The 7,979-nt window shown below is 42.7% G+C and overlaps 1 long non-coding RNA gene across 1 annotated transcript; it reads right to left on the bottom strand.

Moving 5' to 3' along the window:
* Positions 1-4,329: 4,329 nt before the first annotated feature.
* Positions 4,330-5,176, bottom strand: LOC147208554 (uncharacterized). Its single transcript, XR_015100300.1, has 2 exons — positions 4,998-5,176; positions 4,330-4,869 (listed from the first exon to the last, which is right to left on the bottom strand). It is a non-coding gene; the product is annotated as an uncharacterized LOC147208554 (long non-coding RNA).
* Between the last annotated feature and the right edge of the window lie 2,803 nt (positions 5,177-7,979).

Here is a 7,979-nt window from a genome sequence, read left to right on the forward strand (position 1 = left end):
GACCCAATGCTGCACGGGCGACCGATCGGTATGAATTTTTGATTGTTGTATAGCAGTGGTCTAGAATGTTGCCTTCTCTGGTGAAACAGTCGATGTGCTGCTTATATCTGGGAAGTTCACGGTTAAGATGTGCTCTATTAAAATCGCCCAAAATTATCAGGGGTGACTCTGGGTATTTTAGTTCGAGTTTGTTTACTTGTTCGGCTAGCGTTTGTATCGCCGTGTTAGCGTTAGCTTGTGGCGCAATGTAAACACCGATTAGTAAAAAGGAGGTGAACTCACGTGGCGAGTAGAATGGCTTGCAGTTTAAAGACAGCGACTCCAGGTCCGGGCTGCAGTGTGCGTTGAGCTTCGTGACATCAGTGCACCATTCTTTGTTGATATAGAAGCAAATCCCGCCACCTTTCGATTTCCCTGATAGCTCCGTGTCGCGGTCGGCTCGGAGAAGGCGGAAGCCGGGTAGATGTAGCGCGGAATCCGGGTGGCGGTCACTGAGCCAGGTTTCAGTGAAGCAGAGCGCTGCAGAACGTGCAAAGGTTTTGTTGGTCTTTGTGAGGAGAAGAAGTTCATCCATCTTGTTTGGCAGAGATCGTAGATTAGCAAGATGGATCGATGGGAGCGGGGTTCGAAATCCGCGCTGCCGGAGTTTGACGAGCACGCCGGCTCTCTTCCCCCTCCTCCGGCGGCGTTTCCATGCTCCGTACAGCGCAGCCGCTCCGCTCGCGATTAGCTCCGAAAAACCTTGTGGGTTTTCGTGTGCTGGTGAAAAAAGACCGAGCGTAGACTCCCCAATGCGCAGCAACTTTTCCCTCGTGTAAGTAAGCCGCTCAGGGTCGCCAAAAACTAACGAAAATGACAAAAACAGGGGTAATACTAGGGAGCGTGTGACCGAGGGTGCCATACCTGTCGGCGCCCGATGATATGCCCTTTATTTCGTCCAACAATTGCAACATTTGCAGCCTTTTGATAATATATAGTTCGGATTAGCACAACCAGACTGCAGTTGCATCGGATACATATTTATAACCACATACGAATGAGGCCTGGGAACCACACTGCGGCACAAAATATTACACGATTCAAACTGCATGAAAACATCAGATACACGTCACACATGGACCAAAAATGCATTTAAAAAAAATCATAATTAACCTGCAGTATTAGCATAGTGTTAGCTGCAACATCCACGTTATGATTCTTTTATCAAAAATATTTCATTTATATTTTAATTATTTTACTAGTTTTGAATTGAATGTCGGAATTTAGGATCACAAGGAAATCAACCCTCTCCCCTGGATGAAAAATATCAATTGGATATAGATGACTAGGCCAGAGCCAAACACTGAGCCAATTACCTTTTTGTTTCGCAAAATAAATTAAAAATCTATATCGTTCACCTATGTTAGGGTGGTTCTGTTTGTGACCAACAGGTGGCAATGTAGGGCTCCCCCTGCAGTGGCACACCTGTTGGTCATTCTTTGATTAGTGTGTGGTTAAAAGGACTCCCTGCCCTGATCATTGTGTGTCTCTGTGCACATGTCATATTTTGTTTTCAGTCTTCGGTTTTGTTTGCTACATTGTTTCCTGTGATTTCTGGACTTTATTTGAGTGAGTTTTTTTGAATTAGTTTCTCCGGTTTATTCCTGTTTGAAATTGTGTTAAATACATCTTGGTCACTCCACCCTGTTCCTTCCTGCCTCCCTGCTTTTTGGGGGCCTATAACATCCACCATCATGCAAAACGTGACAACCAGAATGTGAAACTTTTCTTCAAGTGTACAACATAAAACGCTTTCACTCTAATTGGGGTCGTTTGTCATGGAAAAGTGTAGGTATGGTTGGTTCATGCATCTAAGGGGGAATTTTCTTGATTATTTGACGTGATTTTACCGTCTTTGAAACCAGTTCACTTCATTTTTAATGAATATTTTACTTGATTATTTTCATTATTTTGCTAGATAATTTTAAATTATTCAACGCCATTTTTATTACCCTCTGAATCATTTGCACAATTACCGCAATTAATGCTCCACTGTTGTATTTATATTGCTCGACGACTCTTCACAGCATTTGCACAGCTGTCGTTGTTTGATACAAATGCACTAATGGTATCCTTATATCGCTGAATGACTGTCTGTACTTAAGTGCTGCGTCCTGAATGTTCATTTTGTTATGGACTGCATACACGCAGCACTTCTGCGTTCGATGTCATAAGGCACCGAAACTTCCAGTGCGGGGTAGACTTTTGCGGAGCTCCTCTTCTCTGGGGCAGAGGCTGCTCTTGTTCGGACTTGCCGTCTCAATCATCTTTAGACTCACCTTGTCAATATCTTGAAACAGATGTTACACCTCATCTACTGTATAAGTGCTTTTTATTGACCGTGGTGGTTTTTCTCAAAAATCAATGACGCCGCAGAAAGGTGGTTTCGATGGAAACCTGGCAGGAATAATGACTCGTACATGTATATTTTTTTTAAGACGATAAATTGACAGAATTAACCGGGATATCTGGGCAGGCACACAGCGATGGACTGTCCTCTCTCCTCTTTGCCAATGTCATGACAAATACACCTGTTTTCTGGAGCAGAGCCATGATTGGTAATTTCAGTTGACAGCAAGTGGCAATATGGCCGCCCCCTGATATGGACCAAAAAATAAATAAATAAAAAATCCCAAAAATGGGTAGATTTTCCTGGTGAACTCAAGTTCCAAAAATGTAATATTTAGACTCGTGGGTCGGCATAAAATATTCTTGTCAAAAAATAAAAGAGTTAATTTCCCCTTTAAATATGTTTTTACATTCCTTTCCCTGATGTTTTTACATTCATTTTATGTTAATGTTTTATGATATATTTGCTTTTATTTCATTTGATTTTCAATATTATTATGGGTCGCAGCTTCAAATCCCTGCTTCAATTGTCTGTCGTGAAAGTGACCTTGGCCAAGACTCCGAAGCTTAATTTAGCTTTTAGCTTAAAGTCCTATATATATACAGTATATATATATATTTTTTTTTTATTTTTTTATTTTTTTAAATCACCTTGCTCAAATCTAAGTGTTTCCACACGTTGACTACATTTGGGAATGGGATTATTATTTTTTATGCATTTAATCATGTACTTGATTTTGTATACATTTTTTACATGATAACCTGATTTAATTTCCTCCTTATTTCACTAATTAATTTACTTGTTTTGTTGACTTGATTTTTGTGCGTTTGTAGTGTATTGTTTTTTTCATTATTCATGATTTCCTTATATTTTACAATATATGTTCTCATATATGACCTGTTTTTCATTTTTTTATTTTATGTTAATTTGCATGATTTTATTCAGAATACTTGCGCTGGCTGCTTCCTTTTAAAGTTTTTTGTTTAAACTGCTGCCCACCCACCAACTCCAACCCCAAGACCCCCCATTATAATAATAAAGGGAGGCAGAACTTATAATTAACTAACCCTCAACCTATAATTGTGGCATTTCATTTTATTTACAATAGGCAGCCTTCGGCAAGTGCTCTTCAAGAGCCTTGCTTTTTTGTTCTTTTTTGTTGTTTTTGTCTTTTTGTTTTGTCACATGTTGTTTGTTGTTTCATCGTGTGGACCTGATATGGACGTTTTTCAGCGTTTTTTGGCCACGACATTTGTCAAAGGAGAAGTATCTGTGCTTGGTGGTTGCGCCTTCTCGGCAGCGCGCCTGTACCAGCACAGATTGTGATTGGGAGGAATGTTGGCGCCATTGACTGTCGGTGCTGGACAGACCTGGGGCGCTTGTGTTTTTTGCGCCTGTAATGGGCAGCATTTTTCACAACCCCGTTTTGTTCAGTGGATATGTCGGCGCTGTGGGACAGTTGGCGTTGGTGCGGCTGGATGGATGGCTGCTGAAGTTGAGGATGAGGAGAGAGGAGCGTTGGCGCAGAGGGCCGATGCGTATTTGGAACCGAGAGTCGCCGCTTGGAATTGAAATGGATTTCCATGGGACAGGAGAAGTGAACCAATCTCTTTTTTCGTCAATGGATGCTACAGCTTCTTGTTGACTTTGAAACTTAGCTTGTAGCCGACGTGTGCACATTTTGAGCATGACGTCTCTGATCCACTGGTTAAAGGACACTTTGATTCTCTCCTCTTTCATCTCAAACTGCTTCAAACAACAAAGCGTGTGACGGGAAAGTGGTTAGGACTACATGACTGTCCGTGTTTTATGTTATAAGATAATACAATACAATACAATACATGCTGATTTATATAGCGCTTTCACAACAGCGGCAGCTGTAACAAAGCGCTTAACAAAACAGTTAACATAAAGTAAAATAATAAACACAACACATAACATAAGATAAGAAAACCTTTATTAGTCTCGCAATGGAGAAATTCCCAATTCACAGCAGCAAAGTTATGAAAGGAAGAAGTAGAACAACAAAATATAGGAGCTGCTGGAAAGGCAGCCACTCTCGCGGCGCCATTTTGAAGTCAAAATAACAAAAATAACACAACACAACACATAGGACACAGACACTCGTGCAATCTTCACCACTTTTCTGCATACACTTTGTTGTCTGAAGCAGTTATAGATGAAAGAGGAGAGGATCAAAGTGTCCTTTCACCAGTGGATCAGAGACGTCATGCTGAAAATGTGCACACATCTGCTACAAGCTAAGTTTTGAAAGCAAACACGAAGCTGTAGCGTCCATTGACGAAAAGAGATTAGTTCACTTCTCCTGACCCACGTAATCCGCTTCAAACTCCAAGCCGCGACTCCCAGTTCCAAATCCGCATCGGCGCTCCGCGCTAACGCTCCTTTCTTCTCATCGTCGGCTCCTCAAGACTTCCATCCATCCAGCCGCAGACCGTTCAACAGCACCGATCTGTCCGCTGAACAAAGCGGGGCTGTGAAAAATGCTGCCCATTACAGGCGCAAGACACAAGCGCCCCGGGACTGTCCAGCAACGACAGTCAAATGGCGCCGACATTCCTCCCAGTCAAAAACAGTGCTGGTATACCCATGCTGCCGAGAAGGCGCAACCACCAAGCACAGTCTCCTCCTTGATGAATGTCGTGGCCAAAAAATGCTGAAAAAAGTCCACATCAGGTCCAAACGACGTAACAACAAACACAAAGTGACAAAACAAACACAAAAACAACAAAAAAAAAGCAGAGTAGACGGCTGCCTACTCGGGCGCCATCTTGACTTCAAAGTGTTGTTTGTGTATGTGTTGTGTTTATTATTTTACTTTATGTTAACTGTTTTGTTAAGCGCTTTGTTACAGCTGCCACTGTTGTGAAAGCGCTATATAAATCAGCATGTATTGTATTGGATTGTATTGTATAGATTTTTTTTTTGCAGTACTTGATGTCTTTCACGATATTTCCTTTTTTAAATTTACTTGACTTTAATTTAATTAAATTTTATTATGTTTGCTTGATTGTTTATTACTTGTATTTATTCCGTTTTTTTGTTTATTTTTCAGCACGTCAATGGAATTTTATTTAATGGAATGGAATGGAATAATGTAAAATTATGATGCTGTTTTCGGCATTTTACTTGAATATTTCTTATAATTTGACCCTTTTGTTTGAATCATTTTAGATGATTTTTCTTTGTCATCATGCTCGATATTGTTGCGCTTATTTTTGATTTGTTCCCATTATATTATTTCCCTGATTCGGGTCGGGCCTTAAAATGTCAATCATTGGTTCGGGTTCGGGTCGGGTCGAGCTTCTCTCTCGCTGACTTTTTTTTTTTTTCGAGGCCGTCAATAGTTTTGGCCACGAGAGACCGTGCTTCGCAAAAAAACAGAAGTCGCCTCATCACAACACGTACTGTACTAAACTCTTGCAATGACAATTCAAAGAACTCCTTTCTGCCTCTGTCTATGATCCACCCATCATTATTCTTTTTTGTCTCTCTGCTTCTCTCTCTCATAGTGCCGCGCTCGATTCTTAAGGACGTACTGCTGCGGTGGTTTACGGCCCAATTTTCAACCCGTCAAAATGACGGACGGCCTTAAATTTCCCCGTCCACTCTTAAAAAAAATCCGTCAGTGACAGAAAATTGTCGGTTAATGTAACCTCTTCAGAAACGGAAATATAAAAGATGTAAATGTTTATACAGTCTTGTTTAACTTAGATTTCGTTCCAAAAGACAGGCTTTGTTATCAGAAATCACCCCTCCTCCTCCCGAGTCCTCACAAATAAAATATGAAATGTCGGGTTTGCTTCGGGCTCGGGCCTGCAAATCAAGCTAAGTGATCGGGCTCGGGCCGGGTCGGGCTTAAATACCCTCGGGCCGGTTCGGGTCGGGCTCGATTTTTTAGGACCGATCTTAGCGCTATTTTCCTGGGCTCACTCTGTGGAATACTTGCACAAGCTGCTCTCTTTGAAAGTGAAAAAAGTATTTTGAGAATATGGCGCCTGTGCTGCGAGTTTAACCCGCCCCTCCAATAACCTTTTGCCAACACTCCTGCTTTGGAACATTGAAAATGTGAATATGTTGCCTGGTAAAGCAATTGCTCTGCAAAGGCACCAAATTCCGATTAAATGGAAGGAAAACATAAAATAGAGTGGTGAGGGGGTCGGTCTTCCTTTCTTTGCTCTCCTTGCGCATGCCCTTGACAGCACAGCCAAGGACAAAGATTGATTGCGGGCCGCTCACTCGCCTTTCATGCACATAATACATTTTGACGCAGGCCAGCTTTTTATTTGATGTGCTCGGGCGACAATGAGCCAACTCAAAGCGCGGAAAGGCGACCATGGCGCTTCTGCTGTCCTCGCTGATAACTTCATCGCCGCATGTGGTCCGACGTGGACTAAATTCGGGAATGGGATTAAACAAAAGTGGGGGGGAGGGAATGCAGCGGCGCTGCCCCCCCCCCCCCCCCGCCGAGGCAGGGGGCCCCTCAGAGCAGAAGCTGCAAGGTCTCTGATCTGCCGCTGCTATTGTACGCCTCATATGTGAAATGGCGAAAAATGTCTTTTTGTGGGATTAGTGGCCTGTTGCTTTTGTAATGAATGAACGTGGCCTCTAAATGTTTTCATGTGACGCCCGTCTGATGAAGCGGCGCGGTGCTCGTTTGTTTGCTTCCATCTCCTATATAAGCACAGAGCAGGTGCGAGTTTGTCAAGGTTGGATGAGAGGATATCATCCCTCCGCCTTCAAGTGGGCGTGGACGGGTCCTGACTGTTGTTTGTGCCGATGCAGCAAACGGCAGTCCAGACAGGCAGTCCTTGGAGGGGGTGCTGAAGACCGCTCCCGTTGGGGACTCCTTCGTTCTGCTGACAATGAGACCTGGAGGTATGTGATTGGGAGAAATGCCCCCCCCCCCCACACACACACATACGCACACAACTAGAACATGTGCTGTGCTATTGATGTGTTATTGGACTTCTGTGCTCGACAGTTATTTTTCATAATGAACACCTTGTTCAAACATAAGTGTATGCACACGTGCACTTCGCGCCAGTGATGCAGATGACACGTAACTCACGCATGACTGGTATGAATGGTTGCCATTTTGAGTGACTGGTAATCCATTATTATATCTCTTATAGTAGTCTGATTAAAGTTACCATTCGAAGATTTAATGTGTTACTTTGACAAAGAAACCTGGCAAAATGTACAATATCTGTCATTAGGGAGACACTAGCAGATGTTTGCCACTAGGCTGTGGGAGTGAGTAACATGAGGCGCAAGTCATTGATAACCACACCAAATTGAGCCAAGGTCTGGTACACGCATAGTTTGCACATGCAATAAAAGAGTTAAAACACCCTTTTACTAACCAACAGCCACACAACAAACCACTGTGCATTACAGAACATAAAAGTAATTCAGGGAGAAGATTTGCATGTTCACCCATGCTCTATCATCTGAGGGGAGTGACATCACGTATGTACCAAGTCATGTCGTCACCACGACCTGAGGACATCTCGCGTGTACGTATCAATGAAGGGAGCAGAGACGTTTGCATTTTGAAATTGGGAAT

Source organism: Hippocampus guttulatus, chromosome 2, assembly GCF_054856545.1.
Source record: "Hippocampus guttulatus isolate MCC_2025c chromosome 2, RoL_Hgut_1.0, whole genome shotgun sequence".
NCBI classification, from domain to species: Eukaryota; Metazoa; Chordata; class Actinopteri; order Syngnathiformes; family Syngnathidae; genus Hippocampus; species Hippocampus guttulatus.